This window comes from Musca autumnalis, unplaced genomic scaffold (assembly GCF_047663935.1).
Source record: "Musca autumnalis isolate F117 unplaced genomic scaffold, ASM4766393v1 scaffold_2, whole genome shotgun sequence".
Lineage (NCBI taxonomy): Eukaryota > Metazoa > Arthropoda > Insecta > Diptera > Muscidae > Musca > Musca autumnalis.
This window is the reverse complement of record NW_027411755.1, coordinates 61846348-61870160: the sequence shown is the minus strand read 5'-3', so window position 1 is coordinate 61870160 and position 23813 is coordinate 61846348. Positions and strand designations below refer to the sequence as shown.

The following is a 23813-nucleotide window of genomic DNA, read 5'->3' as shown; positions in this document are numbered from 1 at the left end:
CCTTACAGTCGTGGATAAACAGCGCTTTGATAACACTCCACCATACATTGTCTCTACCTGACACACTGGTAAATTTAACTCCAGTGTATTTTTGCAACCATCATAGTCAGTGCTTAGGGCGAATATTCTCACTTCATGCCTCGAGTCACTCATATATTTCAGAGTTGGTTGCTGACGGCGAGCTTTCTATTGCAGGGAGTTAGCTACACGGGTTGGGACTAAACGCAGTTCTAAATCCTCCAACGTACACTTTGGTGCTACAGAGTTGGGAAGAACTTTTTGAGAGCCGCCCATTAAGTTGTGGTGGCTAATACATTTGGGCACTGAACCTTCGGGTTTACAGTTCGACTGTTCATTGGACCTTCGGGTTTACAGTTCGACTGTTCACTGGACCTTCGGGTTTACAGGTCTATAGGGTTTACAGTTCTTGTTCCACTATTTGAGTAGAAGTAGCAAGTGGTAGAATCAGACCGTAGTCTTAGCCTAACACCGGAACTCCGAACGCCGAAGACGACATCCATCGTATTCCCGAGCATCAATAGCCGAGCGCCGAAGCCAACATTCATCGTATTCCCGAACATCAACAGCCGAGTTCCGAAGCCGACATCCATCGTATTCACAAACATCAACAGCCGAGCTTCGAAGCCGACATCTATCGTATTCTCGAACATCAACAGCCGAGCTCCGAACCCGACATCCATCGTATTCACGAACATCAACAGCCGAGCACCGAAGCCGACATCAATTGCATTCCCGAACACCATATTCAATCCAATTGTCAACAGACCGTAAACCCGATTAACAGCAAACCCTCACCCCGATTATCTACCGTCAACCCGACTATATACCCACCGTCACACTGTGGGCGAAATCCAAATCTAGCGGGGAAAAATTAATAACTCCTAAACTAATTGAGGAATGCGGCTATAATTTGGTACAGATGTTACATATTTGTATAGGTATGACTACACGGAGTATGGCGAATATAACTCACCGTTAAATCATATCGTCCTCGTAACGGTACCTCGGCACATATGGTATTTTGGGTATGTGGACCACATTTCACTGTGAATTTTGCTGTATTTTGGTATTTAGGGTCTTAAGAGGGTATGTGACATTAGTTCCCATAATGGGGGTCATAGGTCCACGTTTAGGTCTAGCCCCGAAATTTTAGGTATTTTGAAGGTATTCTTCACATTTTCCAACCAAATTGGCTGTACTTTGGTATTTTGGGTTCTAAGTACACACAAAATCTCCATACCAAAAATGTTCGACCTAGATCCACGATTTGATAGAGTACCCATATATACGTATCTCCCGATTTCCAGAATTCAGAAGGTTTAAGCTACATTTTCCAACGGAAATGGCTGTAAATTTGGTTTTCGTGTTTTTAATAGACAAAATATCTATACACCAAACATTATTCACTTGGGTTCACTTTTTGGTATATCCGCCACACAAATGGCCCACTTTAAATTACGCATTTTCATGTAAAAATGGATTTATAAAATTGTTGATAACATGAAAAAAGGCAAAAAAAGGCAGACCAAGATTTGGGAGTAGATACTTTGGAGTATGTAATTTGATATTAAAAAAGTCCGATAGTGTTTCCGTGTGTTTCCCATAAGTTGCACTTTACTCAAAGTGCTCTATGTAGAAAAAATTGCATACAAATGTTCAAACCTTTTTTTTAGAATATTTCCAACATCAAATACTGGTATAATCATTTTTTTAATAAAAACTACTTCCAAACTATCTGTAAAAATTAAATTATCGACATGTTTATTTTCATTTCTCCATGTCATTAGTCAACATACAAGTTATCAAAAAAAATCGATTTTATCACTTGCAAAAAAACTTCCAGTAAGTGTACCGTTATAACGGCCAATAACCGTTAAATGCAATACTCATTGTTATTTTTAGGTCTACCAGTATGTTTGGTAAAATACTGCATTAATGATTTTTACTTAGCTCTTGGTTAGTTTTCGGACTTTTTCCCCGCTAGATTTCAATTTCGCCCACAGTGCGTCATCCCGATTATCGACAAACCGTCATCTTGATTATCAACAAACCGTCATCCCGATTATCTACGACACTCACCCGATTATCGGCAACTGTCGTCCCGACCACCTTCAACCCGATTAGCTACGAAACACCAGCGAAAACCGCCCAGCAATCACCGTACCCGATAAGCCAACTGGTCACGCCGACTCATCCACCACGAGATCCCAGCCGCAAACACCTATCCAGTCTTTCTCAGCTCGAATAGTTGTCCATACCCATTGAACATATTCTTATCGTATTAAATCCGAGTATATTGTAAATTAGTTTTTTAAAATCAATAAAAAAAACGAATCAAACCCACAGGAAAGGGAGAATACAAGTCTTCTCATTTCATAAGGTTTAGTGGGCCCTTATGGAGGCCCTGGACGCGACTGAGTTTACCCCAGCCGACGAGAAAACCACGTTACAGTGAATACAAGTTGTTACAACAAAAATGAAAACGATTTGACAGCAGGTCCTAAACTGAACTTTTCCGAAATTTTGTGTGGGAGGCAACCGAAGGCGTGGACCGATTAAGTCCCTATTGGAACTTCATCTAAGTTTGGTAGAAATATCACGATGTGCAAAGTATGGATCAAATCGGTTAATCCCTTCAAGAGTTATTATGCGCACAAATTTTCCGAAAATTTTCGAACTTTCGTAGGGGAGGTACCGGAAGGAGTGGACCGAACTTAAACTAAGTTTGGGCAAAATATTGAGAAAGCCAAATTTTTGGACCAAATCGGTTCATCCGTTCGAGAGTTATCGTGCGCAGCAGCCAGCCAGACAGACGGACGGACATAGCTAAATCGACTCCATTTCGTCCAAACATACTTGGGGTCTAAAACCATTATTTCGATAATGCACCTCGTTAGCATAAATGCTGAGGGTATAATTAATGATTTCTTCCATGATATCTTTCAAATTTATGATAGCAACAAGATTTTGCGGGACTTCATCACTGCTGCAGGCGCTCGTTATATACCTACTGGCCACAGCAAAGAATCGGCATATGAGAACTTGAAATGGAAGTCAACAGGATCGTAGGCGAGCATATGCGTTAAAAGTGACTAGATCATGTAAACAGTTATACTATCAGTCACGTTTAGCAGCGTCACGCTGACTCATCCGAAGAGATTCATAACATATTTAACAGACAATTTTTCGATAAATTAGGGGATCGATTATGCATTGCCACTAAACTTGAGTTGCGTTGTCTATTGCCGCGACTGAGATGGAATGTTGTATTATTAATGTCAAAAAAGTGTTATCGATCAGAGTTTTTTCAAACATGTGAACTCTATATTCAATCCAAAACACACAATTCGCAAAAAAAAACTATTTTATAATGATAAGTTCAGTGGAATTGCTTTTTGATGATGAAGAAAATGTACAGGACATTTCATCTATTAGGAGAAATTTGAGGGACAAGTCGAATCCATTGGAATTGCCATCTGTATTGTAAGTTGATGCTCATGTTGGAAAGATCTGTATAATCAGTAAATTATTTTAGGTTTAAGGCGTATTTTCGATTGTCAAAGGATGCCGTGGTTTACATTGTGGAAACGTTAAAGGAAGACTTTTAAAACTGTGCGTTGCGTTGAGATTTTTTGCGGAGGGAAGTTTCCAAAAGTCCAATGGCAATGATTACATTGTCGAATGTATTGAAGGAAGCTGTCTACTTGATAGAGGACAAATTGTCCCAAAATTGCATCGATTCGAAGTTGACGGAGGAGGAAAAAGAATATAAAAATAATTTTATTCAAATCACGATACCAGTCGGAGACGTTTTTTCACCACTAAGAACTCCAAATAGCAAATTACAACCAATTCGAACCGAACATGTAGAAAAAAACCTCAAAATAACTGAAATAGGGAGGTACCACAATATGAGGGCTATGCCAAAACCTGGAGCTATGACTACAATTTCTGGCGCAGAAGGTTTTTGACCACTGAGAACTCCAAATGGCAAATTACAACCAATTCGGGGCGAAAATGTTGATAAAATCTTCAAAATACCTGAAATCGGGAGGTACCATATTATGAGGGCTATACCGAAACCTGGACCTAAGACAACAATTTTTGGCGCAGAAGGTTTTTGATCATTGAAAACTCCAAATGGCAAATTACAACCAATTCGGGCCGAAAATGCTACATGAGGGTTATGGAAAAAACTGGGCCCATATTGATGATTTTTTGGCTAAAGTATTTTTTACTTATTTTTAGCATATACTGAAAAAAATCAGATTGATCCGATATCCGAAATATTTTTATCGCACCTTCTCATACAAGTGGGACCACTGTGCAATAGTAGTTTGAATTCAGCTGTGAGTGGTTTGAATCGAACTTAGGTTAGTTTAAGTTCAACTGTGGTTAGTTAGTAATTTCAATCAAACCGAGGATAATTTGAATCGAACTATTTCTAATTTATATAAGACTAACGGTAGTTATGTATGTAAACTAAAATTAGTTTGAACCAAATTAGGCGTATTTTAAATCAAACGAAGGGTTGTTAAAATGAACTACCCAGCTACTGAACTACTCACCTACAAAGGTGAATCGTGAATTTAACGTGTGGGTATAGTTTGAATCGAACATAGCTTTGTTTGAGTTCAACAGTGATTAGTTTGAATCGAACTAAGGTTATTTGAAATTTAACTGTCGGTACTTTTTATCAAACCAAAGATACATTATATTAAAATTTCGGTAATGAGGTGAGTATACATCAAAGTAAAGGTACTTTTAACCAAACTAGAGTCAGTTTGTACCAATCTGTGAGTAGTTTGAATCAAACATAGTTTAGTTTGAATCAAACGTATTTTAGTTAAAATCAAACTTAGCTTAGGTTGAGTCAAACGAACCATATTAAGCCACATTTTTGTTTGAAGAGAAGATCAAGATACGCCAATTTCTGGAGTACTAGAACAATTTTTCGCAATAAGTTGCAAAAAAGGTAAAATTAGTAAAGCTAAAGTACTTAGATTGTCGATAGTCAGTCACGTCGTTCCCGAAGTCAGAAAATCGGATGAGAAATTCAAGCCCGGCAATGATGCTAGCAAAAGTGAATCGTACATACAAATTCGCAGCTTAAGCTGCCTCAAGAAATCAGAATAGCTTTTACAGAACATCGTTTTTATGATGCAGTCCATCAATTCCTATTGGAAAAGGATGGCTGAAAAAATCTGCCAGCGTGGGACACAAGTCCGCACGATACACTGCAGCTTTTCAACTGTCCTGCCTATTCAACTAATGCCATAAGCCTTGCTGTCGCAATTGAAACAGTCCTTTGGAGGCAGAGATGGACTGTGAGAAAATGTTGACACACTTTGTCATATTGACACACTTTTCGACGTGTAATTCTTATATAGAAAACGTAGTGCATCCAGCTAAAAATAATAGGTTTTTGCAAAGCAATGATAGAGAATTGGTTTCCGACAAACATTTTTAGACGAGAGTGGAAAGAGGGGTCAATAGATGTCACGGAACTATTGTCTCCAAGGACACCGAACTAAATAGAAGGAAAAAATTTCCCACACCTCTAACAGGCAAAATGAAAAGAATTGCAAAAATAACAACAAAAGGATATATTAAGTCCGATCTCCGCACCGATCCCGACAAAGTGGAGACGGTACAAAAACTTCCTTCCCCAACTTATATGAAGGAGTTTTGGCGTATGTTGGGACGGTTCGTACCAAATTTCCAAAGGAATTGCTTTTCTTCATGCAGCCAGCCATCGGCCCTGTCAATAGGTGCAAAAGTCGGCCACGAGAACATAAATCTCTTTTAAAATGTAAGTTTTCTTCAAGTAGCCGGCCTTCGACAGGGGATATGAGGCTTTCTCCTATGGACAGGTATATAAGTCGGCTGCGGGAACAATAATTTTGTTTACGTTGCTCAATTTCCATGTAATAGAATGCCATTGGTGGAAACATATGCCACGGTGTGCCTTAACCAAATTTAAATGGAAGGTGCTTACACCTGGGAAGTTTTTTCAGATTCTTAAACTACAATGCTCATAGATGAGAAATAACAAAAAACAAAAAAAATCGCCGGAGGGATTTTCAAATAAATCGCGATTTAACTTCATATTTTCGAAACCGCGAGTCCTATGTAAATGGGCCGAAAGAAAATGTTGCAGCTGTGAAAATTCTCCACAAGATTGACCTTTATGATATTCCCATAGGTTTTACAGTTTTTGAGATATATAAGTTCAAACTGGGACAATGCACTGACTATATCGTCTCCTTATAAATCAATATCATGCTCAGTACGCCTTAACTAACTTTTGGAAGATTTCGCGGATTCTGAAACAGCAATGTCTGTACGATTCACCATTGCTGGCATCCTTGACTGGCTTTAATAGCAGGACCACCCTGTCCATTTTCGAGATTTTGGGAACAAGCGAAAGGTTGAGAACTCAACTCTCGGCTTAACCAGCTGTTTCAGCATTTCCATGGAGAATCCATCAGGGCCCAAGACTTTGAATGATTCAGCGTTCCTGATGGCATTCGCAATATCATCCATTGTAAATCTGACTCCAGTGTTGTACCTCTTCAGATGATTTAGCCCCTTTTTTGGCTTAGGCTCGCCGACCAGCCTGTTAACTTCCAGTGTCAACACCCTGACTATGGGGTTACTGGGGTTGGCTCGACGATGCTCATCACGCTCATTTGCTATTCCCGTCGCCTCTGCTGGGAAGTTTGGTCTTACTTCGGGTATTCGACCAACAGGTATATGGCGAGCGCCTGCAGCAGTGATGATGTCTCGGAACGTCCTTTCCGCTACCCAAACATCAGACGGATTAGGTAGTTCTCTGAAGCGGTGATTGTTGAACTCTCTGAAACCTAAACAATCAGCCTTCTTATGATTGACGAATGTGCGGCGTTCAGAGGTGATGAAATCGGGTGGTCTGCTTATGCAGACAATTATGGGAAAATGCTCTGAACCAAGGGAAATGACGGGTTGCCAAGTAATGTCACTTGTCAGATCCGATGGTTATGTCTGGCGAACTGTAACACTCTCCTCCAATTCTGGTAGGAGCGTCCTCATTGTCCGAGTAAAACGTAGATCAATCAATCTGCTCAGCCAGCGCTGTACCCCTCTGGTCGTTTACGAGGGCCGAATGCCACATCTCATGATGCGCATTAAAGTCCCCCAAGACCAGACGATTTTGACCTTCCAAAAGCTTGCTAATGTTAGGCTTGTAATCTGAGATACAGCTATTTTTCGGCGAAATGTATACGTTCAGTAACTCTATCTCGGCAGTTCCACACCTAACTGCTGACTGCATTCCTGGATTTTTTGCTCCCAACACAGAAAAACAAAACAAATACAAACACATGTACACTGAGGTGTGATTCCGGGTCAATCCGGTACGAGAAAACGCTTTCGGAAGCAGTTGTCCGATATTCTTCATCTCCGAACTTGATATAATTTTGAGAGAAATATCACGATGTGCAAAGGTTAGTACAACAATGTCAGTCACTATTTTCGATAGTTATTGGTTTTGTTAGTCACCCTAAGATGTTTAAAGTTTTAACGCCATTATGTCAGCAAGCATAGACATGCTCACGAATACCTTCTGTAAACATTTCAGAACAATCCTAGAACAGCCATTAAACCGCAAGGTGTTATCCGATATAACCCTTCTTGTAGCGTTATGTACATATAAAAAAAAATTGTTATGCAAAGTTTCCGTTCAATTGGATACATAATTCGTAAGTTATGGTACTCATCTGCTAATTTAGTTGTTGCCTGCAGAGTTTATCGGGTCATTGTCTCAGGAAAGTCCTTACTTCCTGCACGAAAAACATTATATCGATATAAGCAGGACCTCAAAGAATAACTCCTGTAAACAATCCTCGAAGAGCCCTTAAGCGAAATTCGCTAATTACAATTTATCTAAGGTCACTTTGATCATTAAAGGTCCCGTGTTCCCGGGAATGAGAAATTTTTATTCCCGATTTCCCGGGAATGGAAAAAAGTCGGGAATTCCCAAACTATACTCCTAACAAATCCCTGACTTTATATGTATCTAACATATGATTCAATTTTTATCGCATATTTTAATTTTTCATCAAAAGTCGAAAATTACAAAAACTCGATTTTTTTTGAATTGCTCGCGTTTTAGGCCAATTACATGGAATTGCTTTGGTAGAATGAAGCTTTATAAGCGTGAAATGACAATGACAGATAAAAGACAATACTGTAACAAAAAGCAAAAAAAAAAACATAAAAATATTCGAAAAACCAGCGTTTTTCGTCAATTTTTGCAACCTTTAAACGACCAGTGGCTTTATGTGGGTTAATATAATGTCTGAGGATATAGACAATCACGCTAGTATGTCATTTACTCCTACAAAACAACTGGACATTCCACTAATTTCAACCTTTTGGACGATCTTATATCAAAATATTATTGAAAACACAATAATTCCCCCCGAATATGCAGATTCAACAATTTGCAGTTAATTGTAACATCAGGTAGATTCAAACTTTTTCCTTTTATCTCCAGAATATATTGATAGTGATTCACAAGTTGATCACTTAATCGAAATAATAAACACTGAAATCAATATTTTGAAAAGTTACACATTTTTTGGGGAAAAACAAAACTCTCCTCTTGCAAACAACAAACGATATTTGTTCACATCGAAAAATAAAATCTTTGAGAGAAATATTTACAAAAGAGAGCAAATGAGAATATTGTACAAGAAAATTGGGGTGTAAAGAACTATAAGGAAGGAAATCTACCACTCGCTAGATACGAAGCAGACAGCGAAGAGTGCGGCATGGATAAGATAAGAATGCTATTTTAGGCTATTCATGTTTGTTGTTGTTTTGATATTTTTAGTTTCTAACATATGGTTGAGGAAAAATCGAAAAATATGAAGGCATTTTCTGAAATACAATTTCATAAATATTTACAGAAATATGCATTTTTTGAAAAACTAAAAAAACAATTACAAAAATTACCTTTTGTATGATTTTTTTTATTATTTCCTTTAAATGTTAAAAATAGTTTTGAAAAAATTTTATTCGCCTGTGTTGGGGTTTTGAGTGGTATTTTTGTTGTTGTCGTTTTTGTTATTGTTATTGCATTAATTAAATTAAGAACAATTTTCTGCCGAGTTTTCACAAAACTTATTTTGTTTCCTTCTTCTTTTAGGGTATGTGGTGTCAGCGACGGCGGCAATGATTACGAAACACACATAGAATTTTGCAAAAATTATTTTTTGTAGTTGTTAAAAATTAAACAAAACTTGAACAGAATATTTGAACAAATTTATTGAAAATGTTTTCAACTCAAAGTAATTGAAAAAATAGTTGTAACCGTTTTTATTTTATGGTTTCCTTTGGTGTGTTTTTCTATTTTAAAAACAACTGATCCTTTATGGATTTTTTGGTGTTGTTGTTGTTGTTTTTGTTTTGTTTTTCTTTCCGAAACTCAAATCAAACTCAGAATTTGTTACGAACGAAACGAACAGAAATTAAACGAAAAGGAAAAAATCAAAAACGAAAAACCAAACGTAAAGCCGAAAAACTCAAAATAACGTAACGTAAGGCTAATGTGTGTGTGTCTTCCAACAGAACCGAAATAAACTGAATGAAAACATTTTTGAAAAGTGCATAAAATACCACCTATAACGGTGCTTCAATTGTTTGGTGTATTTCTTTTTCTCTTGACGGAAAAAAGGGGAGAACAATTTCACCTCCCAACGTCATAGTGAAAAATTAAACAAACACGCATTCAAAGGAGGGAGAAAATTCAACTCAACATTTTCCCCATAAACTGTGCATTCGTATGCGACAAAAGAGATAAAATAATGAAGATATGAAGAGAACACTCAATACTAGTATAAGAGAAGAATTTAGATATTTTTAGAAAAAGTAAATTATTTACCATTAATATAAAGTACCTTCCATCGTCCATCATGACTTCGGAAATTCGTTGTAGCTTTTGACACAGTACATATTGTTTCTCATTTTTGTACCCTCAGGCTTTAAGCTAGGATATAAGTTCAAAAATTGCCTCATCGAAATAATGGTCTTGGACCCAAGTAGACAAAATCAGTTTCAAACAATTTGTGGTCGATTAACCCCTGCCCGTTCGTCTGTCTGGCTGGCTAGTGCGCACGATAACTCTCCAACGGATGAACTACTTTGGTCCAAATTAAAACCACGTAATATTTTGTAAAAACTTAGATAAATTTCGAAAATGGGTCATATCAATCCACTACTTCGGGTACCTCCCCCAAATATATGGTAATATTTTACGCTAAACTGATTCGCAGATAACTCTCTAGTAAATGATTTAGTGGAAGTTTGGCAAACCGTAATATATATTTTTTTGGCATAGATCAGGTTTGAATATTGGTACACTCCTTCAAAAGTGCATTTTAAATACATGTCTCGGATCGCTTTGCATTATTGCAGCTGGTTGTCCTCACGGGCCCTTTTACGACGGTACAAATTTTTTCGTAGGGAAGCCAATACTTCCTGAGATGAGATAATGTAAATAAAATGACTGTTCTCCAGTCACAGGTTCTTAGGTACCGGATTGACCCAAAACCACAGTATTTCGGTCACCTATGCTTCTACGTAGGTTTCATGCTGCTACAACAATAAAAACTGATCTCCCATAACTAACGAAATGAGTATCCGATTTGGCAGTGCACAGTTTGGCCGTAAAATTTCTTCCAAACGTACATCAAGCCTCAAGAAGCCAAACGGACAACAGTGCTGTTCGAAAATAGTTTTGACATTTTTACCGAAGGTTCTCCTTGTGATCCTGATTTCAACGGCAAGTTCATGCCTCCTAACATAATAGCCCAAAATCTCTAAAAAATCCTACGACGACGAAAGAAGAACTTTCAAAATTAGATAACTCTAGAACGGATCAAACGATTCGGTCCAAAATTTGGATTTCGTAATATTTTGTCCAAATTTAGTTTAAGTTCGAAGATGGGTTATATCGGAAACGGATTTGGTCCATACTTTGCATGTCGTGAAATTCTTACCAGACTTAGATGAGGTTCCAATATGGACTCAATATGGACTCAATCCTTCTGGTACCTCCACACAAAATTTCTGAAAAGTTCAGTTTAGTACCTGCTCTCGAATCGCTTTGATTTTTGTTGTAGCGACTTGTATTCATTGCCCCCCATACGACGGTACAAGTTTCATCGGGGGCAAGTCCATACTTCCTGAGAAAATAGCCTTAAAGGTGCAAAAAACGCCTACATGTAGTGGTTGGAGCGCAAGATAACTCTCGAACGGATCTACCGATTCGGTCCAAAATGTGGCCTTCGTAATATTTTGTGCAAACTTAGTTTAAGTTCGAAGATAAGCCATATCGGTCCACTCCTTCAGTTACCTCCCCCAAAAAAGTTTAAAAATGTTCGGAAAAATTGTGCGCATGATAACTCTGGATGGGAGTGACCGATTTGGTCCATACTTTACACATCCTAATATATTTAACAGATATAGATCAGGTTCGAATATGGACTATATTTGTTTTGTTCACTCCATCGGGTACCTCCCACACAAAATTTTAGATAAATTCACTTTAAGACCTGCTTTCGAATCACTTTGATTTTGGTTGAAGCATCTTGCATTCTGTACCTCAATTACGACAGTAAAAGTTTTTTTCCATGGGCCAGTCCATACTTCTTGAGAAAACAGCCCGAGAGGAGTAAAAACGTCCTATGGCACCATATGTAGTGGCTGTAGAGCTCGGACCGAATACTGCGTTCGTGCACACTTTAAACATTGTTCCACAACATCCCATACGGGACAAGGGAGACTTCTCTCATATCAATGAGTGCACCCCGATTCATATTTTGCTCAATGATATGGGACCTACTGTTTATCGCCGAGTCCGAACGGCGTGTCTTAAGACACCACTTGTGGAGAAGTTTTTCAAGGCTGAAATACTCAGGCAATGTCGCCAACATTACTGAGGGGTATTTGGCTGGCCGGGGAATCGAACCCCCGACCTTCTGCGTGCAAGGCGGGCGTGCATACCATTGCACCACGGTGGCACCCGTCCACCCGTCGTCCACACTTTGGATATCGTAATATTTCTTCGAATATTAGATGAAATTCGAAGGTAGTGCTTATAGGTCCACTGCTTCCGGAACCTGTTCCATAAAAATTCGAAAATATTCTCTAAAATGATAAGCGCAATATCTCACAAACGTAGCAACCGATTTGGTCCAAATTTTCGATCTCGAAATATTTTCTTCAAGCTTAGTTTATGTTTAAATTCGGTCCAATCCTTGGGGTACCACCCATATTTGTGTAGTTAAGGGTCTGTTCGAGGATCCTTTGGACATTTGTACCGAAGGGTTTCCTAGTGGCCCGATATTATGCTTTTCGTAGGCTAGTATGGTATAAAAGCCCTATCTATCGATATCACCCGCAAATTTTTTACCTTTAATCCAATCCATATTTCTGTCGGTTCATACGCCCATTTTTTTTTTTTTTTTTTTTTTTTTTTTTTTTGAAAAAAGTATTTCAATCCACACAGGCTGAGGGTATATCTCTGTCGGCAAAGCCGACTGATACTTTTTTTCTTTACTTGTTATTTATACATATTAGAAACCGCCGGAGATAGATTTTTCTTCATTCAAATTCACGCTTTGAATGGGAAAATTGTGACTGAGTTAAATATTATCCTCCCCCTCCTACCAAATAGAAATCTCCTAAAACCGTACAGAGCATTGAGTTGATCGATCTACTCAAGGAGATTGAAATCTTCGAACTGACTCCCGAGAGCAATAGATATCTGGTTTTGTTGCCAAGCCCCTGTCTTGACAGTGGACGGCTAATTCGTGGCTGTCCTTAATTCCTGTCATTGATAAAAAATAAATAAACCCACCATTACAACGATAAACTCGCTCAATAAATATGCCCTCAGCTAGGGCTTCGGACGATGCAAAACTATGTGCAAAAATAATCACAAATTTAGGCGAGGGTGACAGTACCACATTTACGCTTGTTAGGGACTGTATACACGGAGCAGTCCTCGAGCTGAATAGATCTCTATGATACCAGGCATTTCCATTTCAGCGGAGCTGGTAGGTGCCGCCATCAATGGTTTCAAAGAGTACCAATCGAAATATCCAGTTTACTGCAAGAATGAGTAATAAAGTCAGGAAAGAATACACATGAATACTGTCATGACCAATGTCCAGACGAGGTCTATTAAATAGAATTCGGCGAGATTCGAATAAAAATCAATTCCGTGAGGCCATTTGAAAGAAAATATCGTTACGTTTCAAAATGTTTCCTCATCCCCAACAAATGGATTCCAATCTCTGGTTCAGTTTTGACACTTTAAAAATAACAAGAAAAAAACAGTTGGCTCCGCGCTCGAACCCCTCGCGGTGCCAGTCGTGTATTTGCCAGGGTTGGTTAAGATAACTCAATCGAACCCTTCTTGTTCAAGTGAATGAAATCGAAGTGACGGATGCTGGCAAAGCAGTCACACAAAACATTACTGAGTGCGAATGCTTCGTCTGCATCTGTTACTGAAGTTATAGGGGAAAAAGAAGGGGTTTAAGGTTTAGGAATTCCAAAATAGCAGACTACTGTAAAACAGATCAGGACATGTTTTTAACATGTCCAGCCCTTCTGGTAATCCAGGGAGCAAATAAGAGAGTCTTAATTGTGGAGGATCGTTGATAGAAGGTAGTTTGGTGAAAATCATAACTTCTGACAAGGGGGAAAACAACAAGATTGGCTTTGGAAGGGCAGCAATCTCCAAGTGTGTAAGATTACAATTGCAAGAAAGTGGAATCCAAGGATTTCACACAGACCATCAAAAACGTAGTTCAACTTTGCGATTTATATTGTTGATGATTTTTTAGCTATTTGACCTTCTGATGGTTTTAGCAAATAAAACAAAGAGAACTATTGATTTTCATCCCTTTGCGAGGGTTGCCACAATTTCAACTTTTAAAATCTCCTGCAACTACAAAATGGTTCCCACCTCCTGCATCGGACGTGGAAGAGTTTTTTAAGATGAAGCAGAATCGTGGCCTCCAGACCATGACTTGATCCACTCCTTGTTTGATGCACGAGGAACCATAATGAAGTTCACACTAGATGGCGACAACCCGAGTTTTATAAGGAATTTGACACAGTAAAAAACAAAGACAACAGAGTTGTCGTGTGGTGCAGATAAACCTGCACCGTTGCAAATTAACTTCACTTTGTTTATAGAAAAATAAGGTTTGGATTAAACGATGGACGTTATTTCTTTCATAGTTCACTCTTTTAACGGGGGAAGGTAAGAACTTATTCAAATGTATTATTACTATGATGGTTACATGACATAGGGCTGGAAGTAGGCTCCCGTAGAGACTTGGAGCTAACCTCGCCCAACATGTCGTTTGAAGCACTTGACTCTGGCTGGCAGTCGGTCGCCGATGAGCCTTTTGTGCTATCCTCGGTCTGCATGCAGTTTGAAGCACCTGGCACCGTGCAGAACTCCCCAGCTTAAGAAACAACTATCCAGTTACCGATCATCAGCATGGATTCCGTAAGCGGCACATCACGACAATAGCGCTGCACGTCATCTCCACACATATTAGTCGAGGACTCAACCAGATCAAGCCGTGTGATAGACCAGTGATGGTGGCGCATGACTTATCAAAAGCCTTTGATAATGTCAAGCACTCCATGCCTTTTGAGGACATTGAGCAGACAACCCACCCGCCAAGTTTGAACCGTTGGATAATCAATTATATGTGTCGACGCCAGTCGTAGGTGGAATTTAGAAACAAGAAATCCAAGCCCAGTAGAGTAAAACAGGGAGTTCCCCAAGGTGGGGTAATATCTTCGGAACTGTTTAACCTCTACCTTTCCTGTATTCCGCACCCCAGACGGCATCGAGGTCGTTATGTATGTGGATGATTGTACGGTCTTGGCGTCAGGTACTTTCCCTGATGCCATTCGTGAAGGGCTGAACTCATATTCGACTGATCTTACCACCATTTTCCGCCACTAAGTCTAGGGCCATTCTGTTCATCGCATGGATGGCAGAGGTGAGAACACAGTGAAATAACATGGTCGATGGTAGCAGAATTCCAACCACAAATTACCCCAAAACTCTAGGGGTCACAGCCGGTAGCAATTGAGGTGCAGACAAAGAAACCTTGTTGACCACATATAACGCAGAGCTGGCAAACTATCGATGTTTTCAGCATTAGATATTTTTGATATTTCATTTTAATACTATCGATAGTGCTATCGATTTTTGCAAGCTCTAATATAACGTCTGTGGTAACCTATGCGCCGCAAGTTTGGTCTACGAATATAAGTGCAACGCGATGGAAAAATATTCAAACTTGGCAGAATGCCAACCTGAGAACTGCAACTGGGTGCCTCCTCATGTCTTCAGAGGGCAATCTACATGAGGATACAAAGATTGTTCCAGTGCAGCAACACAATGTTATGCTTTCGTTGCAGAACTTACTCGGGTGATACCATGAGCGCTATCCTAATCACCAGGTGGTAGATAGGACCCCCCAAGCATGTGAAGAGGTATCTTCATGATCTAGAAAGGGATATCCAGCGTTACAAGAGAGAATGCCTAGATCAACAAGCCTATCAAGCAGGTTAAACACCATTCACACGGATGCAGTCGCAGATCCTATAAATAACTATCGTGTGAATGTGAAAAACAGCCACATTCCTAGAACTGGAGATAGACCCAGAGCCAGATTAAGCAGGATGAGAACAGACATTCAAATTTTTAAGTAAATAATTTACGAAAATGCAATAAGGCAACGAAGGTAAGCGTACTCAGGACAGTTTTAAATACGACCATGTGTTGTGTTGTTTACAGTGACTTGAAAAAATCACTTTGCAAAAAATTTAATTTACTTGTGAACATTTTCGTCTTATAATTTTCTACAAATTTTGACGTGGATAATCACGGCAAGAGTGCATCGATCAAATTAAAAATTTTTATGTCGACAAAGGGCCATCCTATAGTACCATGAAAAACTGGTTTAATGAATTCAATCGTGGCCGACACTCGCAAAAAACGGAGGTCATGAAAGTCGCCCAAAATCGACCGTTGTGTCAGAAAAAAATTAAGCCGTGCGTGAACGGATAATGCAAGATCGCCATGTTATATACCGTGAGATAGAGGCATCCTTGGGCATTTCTTCCACCAACTAAGATTTGACATTGCATGAACACCTGGCCGCAAAAATGGATTTTTCTCATTAGATCCAGCAAAATTGGTCAATCTTTCAAAAAAAGGATCTTGTCGATTTGTGCAAAGAAATCGCGGTGCTTCAAACGACAATTATATAATCGTCACAGACGACGAATATTGGATCTATGGTTAGGAGCCCGAAACAAAACAGGAATCGACAGTTTTGGTCTTCGAAAGCGAGCCAAATCCAACGAAAGTTGTTCATGGATAAGGACCTTCGAAGCAAATGGTCGCCTGTTCCTTCGGCAAAACTGACTGTGTGGCGACTATACGAATTGAGAAATGTAGGAAGGTTAATTCTGAGTGTTACACTACAATTTGTTTGCTGAAGTCTCCTGAGGAATTCGGAAAACGAACTAGACAAGACGAATCGTTCTGCATCATGACAATGTGAGCTCTTACACATTGATTCAAACCAGCGCACACTGGTCGAAACCACTGATCTAGCGGCGCGAAAGTCAAAAAATCGAACTATAAGATTGCGAAATATTATCCATTGTATCGATTACAGACACTTTGCAGACAAAGATTTTGTTTTTTAATTTTTGTTGTTGTAAACATTCACTCAGTTATTCACTATCAAATACAAGAGTTTTTATTGCATCAGATTTTAAAAAATTGTTGCAAAAAAAATTAACTTCATATTTGTTTAAATGTTAAATGCATTCGTAAAGAAACTGGACAAGATTTATATTCAATTAATAGCAGAGGGTGAGATTTAATTTATAACAATTAGTTTGGGGTCTGGAGGTACTTAGTTATATACCAATAAATTTTCAAAAAAATTAAATTTTTTTATGTTTTCATGGGTTGTAAGCGCTTGTTCCATAGAGTGCATCTTGTAAACTTGGCCGAACTTAGGTTCGATTATTTTTTGGGGAATGAAATTGGACTTTCTGGATACGGAATAACCACATTAGGGCTGCAAATATTTGCAAATCTTTTGATGACTGCACTTTTAAAATAAGGGATTTTTCAAGAAATTCATACAAATTTAGCTGTGCATTTGTATGGGAGCTAAATCAAAATATGGACCTATTTGAGAAATGTTTGCAAGGAGGATTTCTACCCCCGGAGACACTATAATACCATATTATAGCTAATTATGTTATCAAATATGGGATACACAAAACACAAACATTATTCCACGACATCCCATACGGGACAAAGGAGACTTCTCTCATATCAATGAGTGCACCCCGGTTCATATTTAGCTCAATGATATGGGACCTACTGTTTATCGCCGAGTCCGAACGGCGTGTCTTAAGACACCACTTGTGGAGAAGTTTTTCAACAACATTACTGAGGTGTATTTTGCCACCATTGAAAAATGTTTGATGTTGCCTGGCCGGGGAATCGAACCCCCGACCTTCTGCGTGCAAGGCGGGCGTGCATACCATTGCACCACGGTGGCACCCAAATATGGGATAACAAGTAAAAATTCAACGAATCGGGGGTACCATAAAAGGGGCTACATCGAAACATAAATCCGTGTTGAAAATGTTTTGTAAGAAGATTTTATACGCAGTGAGAACACGGAATGCAAAATTAGAGCCAAGTTGGTTTAAAAATGTAGTCATGATATTCAAAATACCTTAATTTGGGAGGTACGGTTACATGGGGGCTATATCAAACCGTGCACCTATGTCTATAATTTTTGGTGAAAATATTTTGTGGCCACTAGGAACCCTAAGTACCAAATTACAGGTAATTTGCTACGAAATTGTGGCTTAAATCCTCAAAATACCGAAAATCCTAAGGTACCGTTATATGGGGGCTATACCAAAACATCAGCCGATTTTGTTCATATTTGGCCCGTTATTACCCACAGGTACAAGCTGAGTTTGTGCCAAATTTCAGTGACGTATCCCAATTCGTTTGCAAGTTATTAATTTCGCGCCGCTAGATCAGAGCTTTCGACCACCGTGCAGCGCCAGTTTGAGCGGACAAAACGTGGAATTGTTGGGACATGCTCGGTACAGCGCTGACTGGGGATCCAATGACTTCATTTGATTGCAGCACATGAAGAAAAAAAAAGGCGTGGTCAACGATTTTCGTCGCCCTGAAAATTCAAACAAATTGCAATATAAATACTACCAAGACAACGAACCTAAACATAAACCTAGTCTATGAAGGAGCTGGTTGTTATACAATGGTACCAAAGTTTTCTATTCCCCAGCCAAAATTCCGATATTAACCCCATTAAAAATGTAAGGGCCCACTTGAAGATAAAAGTCGGGAAAAAGTCGACCTAATAAAATATATTAAAAAGGAATGGGGAAAAAATATCAATGGAATATGGCATTTCGAAACATATTTATTCAATTCTTAGACGTTTACAAGCTGTTATTGATGCCCGAGGTGGGCGTACGAAATATTAGGACCAACTTTTCCAGAAATACCGTGTAAGACTGAAAAGTTGTGAATCCAATGACTTCATTTGATTGCAGCACATGAAGAAAAAAAGGCGTGGTCAACGATTTTCGTCGCCAGAAGATGCTGTAATAGCGTTCAAAAACCATGTTTTAGAGGTGTCTCAATCAAGCCACTTAAAACAACCCAACACATGGTCGCATGTCAAACCATCATGAGTACGCTTAGGCTAAAAATTGACAAACTTTCCAAAAAAATATCAAATGACGCCTGGCGACAATGCGTGTTGGCTAGGCCAGAAGGTTTTTAGTGCCCCTCGTATATTGTATTCATTGCGGCTCAGTGAAGAATACGAAATTCATACATCAAGGTAAGTCGACTATTAACTTATCCTGGTTGGAGAGCTTACCCAGTTTAGTGGAACTTAAAACTATATTACCTTCCCCGCAAATTTTAAAATGTTTACTAATCGGATCGGTTTGGAATTTTTACCGAAGTTAGGTTACAATGACATAATTTTTTTTTTTCGAGACTAAAAAGGTCTAAAGAACCCTACGGCCATCAACTTATGTTACTGGTAGGCACAAAAGATCTTGAAAGTAAACGTTGCACATCGTACATCATACACAATAGCGTTTGTTTCATAAGAAATTATACAATTATTTCTATATATGTATATATTTACCAAATATTTTTGCACTTTAACTGATTGCATTCAACGCACCCCTTAATTTATTCGTGTCTAGAAAAATTTAAAACTCCATACAAAAGGTCTTTAACCCTTTTCAAAACGTAATGATCCACCAAATAAAAACAAAACTGCAATAACAACAACATATCCTTTTTGAAAAATACAATCCTATTTTGTGTAAGCTACAAAAAACGCCACACAATAATACAACAACAAAAGAACGAAGAACATAAATCCGGTCAATCATATAAACCATAAACGAAAGAAGAAAAAAAAAACAAAATCCCCATAAAACGCCACTATGAAAAATTTCATTCATTCATAAAATGGACAAAAGTATAACAACAACGACGATGATGACGGCAACAGTAGGAGAAACTCTATTTCCGGTATATGCGACGTAACGGCGTCACACCTTGCAGAAATAAATCCTGGCTGCTTCGTGCAGTCTATCAATGAGTAAATGCAAGCCAGAGAGAGAAGAGAGAGTGAATTGTAATTTTGTACAAGAAAACACAGGAAGTAGTTATGGAAAAATAATAGTAAAGCGAAAAAAGGATTATTATAGCATATTTTTAGGGTGCGGCTAAAATAGGAAAACAACAAAATTGCAATAGCAGTCGCCGTCGCCATCGTCGGCTGCAACAACGACATTCGATGGTGTAACTGCAAAACACAAACGCAAGAAGAGGAAGTCGAACAAGAAGAAGAAGAAGCAGGAAAAATAAACATAACACCACGCCATCACCGCCACCGCCTCGACAAATCCATTCAAAAGCCGCAAAGTATATTCGTTGATGTTGTAAAGAGAAATTTAAAGAGAATGAATGATAAAAATTAAGAGAGTAAAATTAGAGAAAATGTTCTGAGAGACAGGGATGGAAATTTAGTAAAATATAACTTTTTAATTCGGTAACTGCAACTGATATCTCACCAAAAATATGGTAGCCACATGAGCAGAATAACCCATTACAAAGTAATATAAACAAGCTACCTTCTGTATTACCAGTAGGCTGAAAAGTAATGGGTTATTTCTTTAAAATTTTATAAGGCAAATCATTTACTTTTACTCATTACTAAGTAATTAGTAACGTTGGTATAGATGGTGTTTGTCCGCCCAACTATAAAAACCGAGAGTTGTGATTTCAACGCCCACCGCCAGCAAACAGTTTCTTTGTCGTTAACATTAGCCGCTGCGCATCTAATCCCTGAACATGCATCCGTTTTGCAATTTAACTGCAATGGACTCTGAGGTAAGATCGAGGAAATAGTGGACTTTTTGAGTCGGACGAATATCATCGGTGCCGGAAAACAAGCTCTGCAACAACTGCAGCTTACATGGTTTTAATGATTACAATGTACTGAGGAAGGATTGTGCTAGAAGTGGAGGTGGGGGACAAGCTTTCCTATCGCACCAGTCTTTTCAATACAGACCTATCTCTATCTCGCTTAGGTCTGGCCCCAATGACCCATACATGGAATGTATCGGGTAGCAGTAAGGTGTGGATCTGCTGAGGTAGAGTTGCTTAACGTATATATCCATCCCGCCGATAAATAGCTATATTCCAGGTTGTAAGTCTAACATTAGCCCGACTGGTCTTGGGGGACTTTAATCGTCATGTAGAGTTGTGGCCTTCGATATACCTCAGAAATGACCAGAGGGTTATGGTGATGGCTGAGCAAATTGATAGCTCTACTTTTTGCACGGTCAATGAGGACGCCCCTACCAAAATTAGCGGAGAACGTCATAGTTCGGCAGATATAACCATCGTGTCACCTGGTCTGACAAATAACCTTACCTGACAACCCGTTCTTTCCATCTCCCCATAATTGTCTCCATCAACGTACGCGATTTCATTACCACACTTTCATCAATCATGGAAGAGGTAATTTGCCTAGTCGAATACCCGAAGTGACACAAAATTTCCCAGCAGAGGCCACGGAATAAGCAAATGAGCGTGATGAGCTTTGTCGAGCTTTGCCGAGCCAACCCCAAACATCGCATTTGATGTTTTCCTACCGAAGAGGAACATAACAATGGATATTGTTGCGAATATCATCAGGAACGCTAAATTATCGAAAGAGTTGTGTTCTGATGGAATCTCCATGGTAAACAGCTGGATGAACCGGGAGTCAAGTATCAAACCAAAATTCTCAAGCTATCGCTAGCCACCCACATTGTTCCAGAAGTCCGCAAAATGGACAGGATGGTCCCACTACTGAAGCCACGCAAGGATGCCAGCCAGCAAATGTGAATCGTGCATACCGATTTCGCTCTTGTCGGCCGTAAGATAGATTCTTGAGGCTTTACTACTCTTCAGCGTCAGAAATAGCTATCCAGTTGCCGATCATCAGCATGGGTTCGTAAACAGCAGAGCACGACAACAGCCCTGCACGCCATCTTCACACATATTAGTCGAGGACTCAACCAGAACAAGCCGTTGGATAGGACAGTGTTGGTGGCGACATCTCCGGAACTATTAACATTTATCTCTCTTGTGTTCCACTCCCTCCAGACGGCATTGAAATCGTAACATATGCGGATGATTGTACGATCTTGACGTCAAGTACCTTCCCTTATGTCATTTGTGAAAGGCTGACTTCTATTTGACCGATGTTACCAACTTTTCTGCTCGAGGAAAGTACCTTTTCCGCTCGAGGAATATACAAATATCCGTCACTAAATCTACGGCCATTCAGTTCACCACATGGACTGCGCATATGTTCACAGAACTGAAAGTTCTGGTCGCTGGTAACCGAATTCCCACCACTAACTACCCCACGATTCTACGCGTGACATTCGATAGTATGATCAAGTTGAGCGCGCATGCGACAAGCTGAGGTGTAGGAACAAGTCCCTAACCAGCAGCACTTGGGGTGCAGATAAAGAATCCTTGTTGACCACATATAACGCTATAGTTCGGTCTGTGGTAATCTATGCGGCGCCAGTGTTTTCCACGGATATGAGTGCAACGCGATAGAAAAATATTCCAATCTGTCACAATACCGTCCTGATAACTACAATGGGATGAATTATCATGTCTTCAGTGGACCATCTACTTGAGGAGACAAAAATCCTCCCAGTACAGCAACACAAGACATGCTATTGTTGCAGTATTTACTTGGTTGTTGCCCTGAGAGCATTGCTAATCGTCAAGACCCCCACCCGGGCACGCCAGCAGGGATGTTCATGATCCAGAGCAGTTTTGTCTCAACTAGGCTAGGGATGGTGCAGCCATCTAAATTCCTATAGGGAAAGGATGACATGCTGACACCGTGCAAAACATCTGCCCAACATGCAGATGCCACACCTATTCAAAAAACTCCAGTAGCGTTGTGGTTCCAAATCTAGTTTTCTAGGAAATGCGGTGATAGCAGGAAGAGTGGAGATGGTGCTGCAAGGAGTCAAGTGGCTGAAATGACTTAGGGACCATTAACTTCTAAGCAGACAAGTGGCTCGAATATAACCAATTCACAGCAACCGTGCCTGAAGAGGGTACGATCTACGATTATCCAGATGCTAAGAGGATGATGAGCCGTGATGAGACCTATGATGGCCTGTAAAGCTAGCCATGGGCAAAAATTCGCTCACCCGTCTGGTGTGAAGTCACGTGAGCCTTTCCAGCGAAAGCGGATGATAGCCTGACATTACCCTCTAGCGGTGGTCATTGATAAGTCTGAACTTGAAAGCAGGATCAGTGTGGATCATTGTTTAGTGGTGGACGGTCGTCTAAGAAAGATCATAACCCCTGAGTAAGATCGGTTGTGATAGGGCTGTAGATCACTGCCGTCAATGTTTCATTAACATGGACGAACTGCCTGCAAGGTAGCGTCGATGCAGCCACAACATGGGTGCCAACCACCTAATGATTTCTGCAAGAAGACCTTCTGATCTTCTGCATTTTGCTCGTTTATAGTAAGATCTACTCTTCTTCAGAACGACCATCTGTTCCACTGTAGAAAGATCTTCTACTCGCTTCAAAAAAATTCTACAGGAAGACCTTCTACTCGTGTATAGGAAGATCTTATGCTTTCTCACCCATCTAGTGTGAAGTCACGTGAGCCTTTCCAGCGAAAGCGGATGATAGCCTGACATCTCCCTCTAGTGGTGGTCATTGATAAGTCTGGACTTGAAAGCAGGATCAGTGTGGATCATTGTTTAGTGGTGGAAGATCGTCTGAGAAAGATCATAACCCCTGACGATGTGGACCGCAGTAAGATTGGTTGTGATAGGGCTGTAGATTGCTGCCGTCAATGTTTCAGCAACATGCACGAACTGATTGCAAGGTAGCGTCGATGCAGGCACAACAAGGGTACCACCTAATGATTTCGCGGTCCGCAGGAAGACCTTCTGATCTGCTTCATTTTGCTCGTTTATAGTAAGATACAGTCTTCTCCAGAACGACCATCTGCTCCAATGTAGAAAGATCTTCCACTCGCTTCAAAAAAATTCTACAGGAAGACCTTCTACTC

General features: G+C 39.6%; 1 protein-coding gene across 5 annotated transcripts in view; it reads right to left on the bottom strand.

The window, feature by feature from the left end:
* LOC141393997 (ELAV-like protein 2) overlaps positions 1 to 23813 on the bottom strand; it is a 76497-nt gene that overhangs the window by 33142 nt on the left and 19542 nt on the right. For 2 of the 5 annotated variants that reach the window (XM_073967702.1, XM_073967704.1), the window contains exon 1: positions 9019 to 9674. The gene's annotated coding sequence lies outside the window, so the exon portion shown is untranslated. Of the gene's footprint in view, positions 1 to 9018; positions 9675 to 23813 lie in introns of those variants that run through there. The other 3 variants (XM_073967705.1, XM_073967703.1, XM_073967706.1) reach the window with 3 other exon arrangements.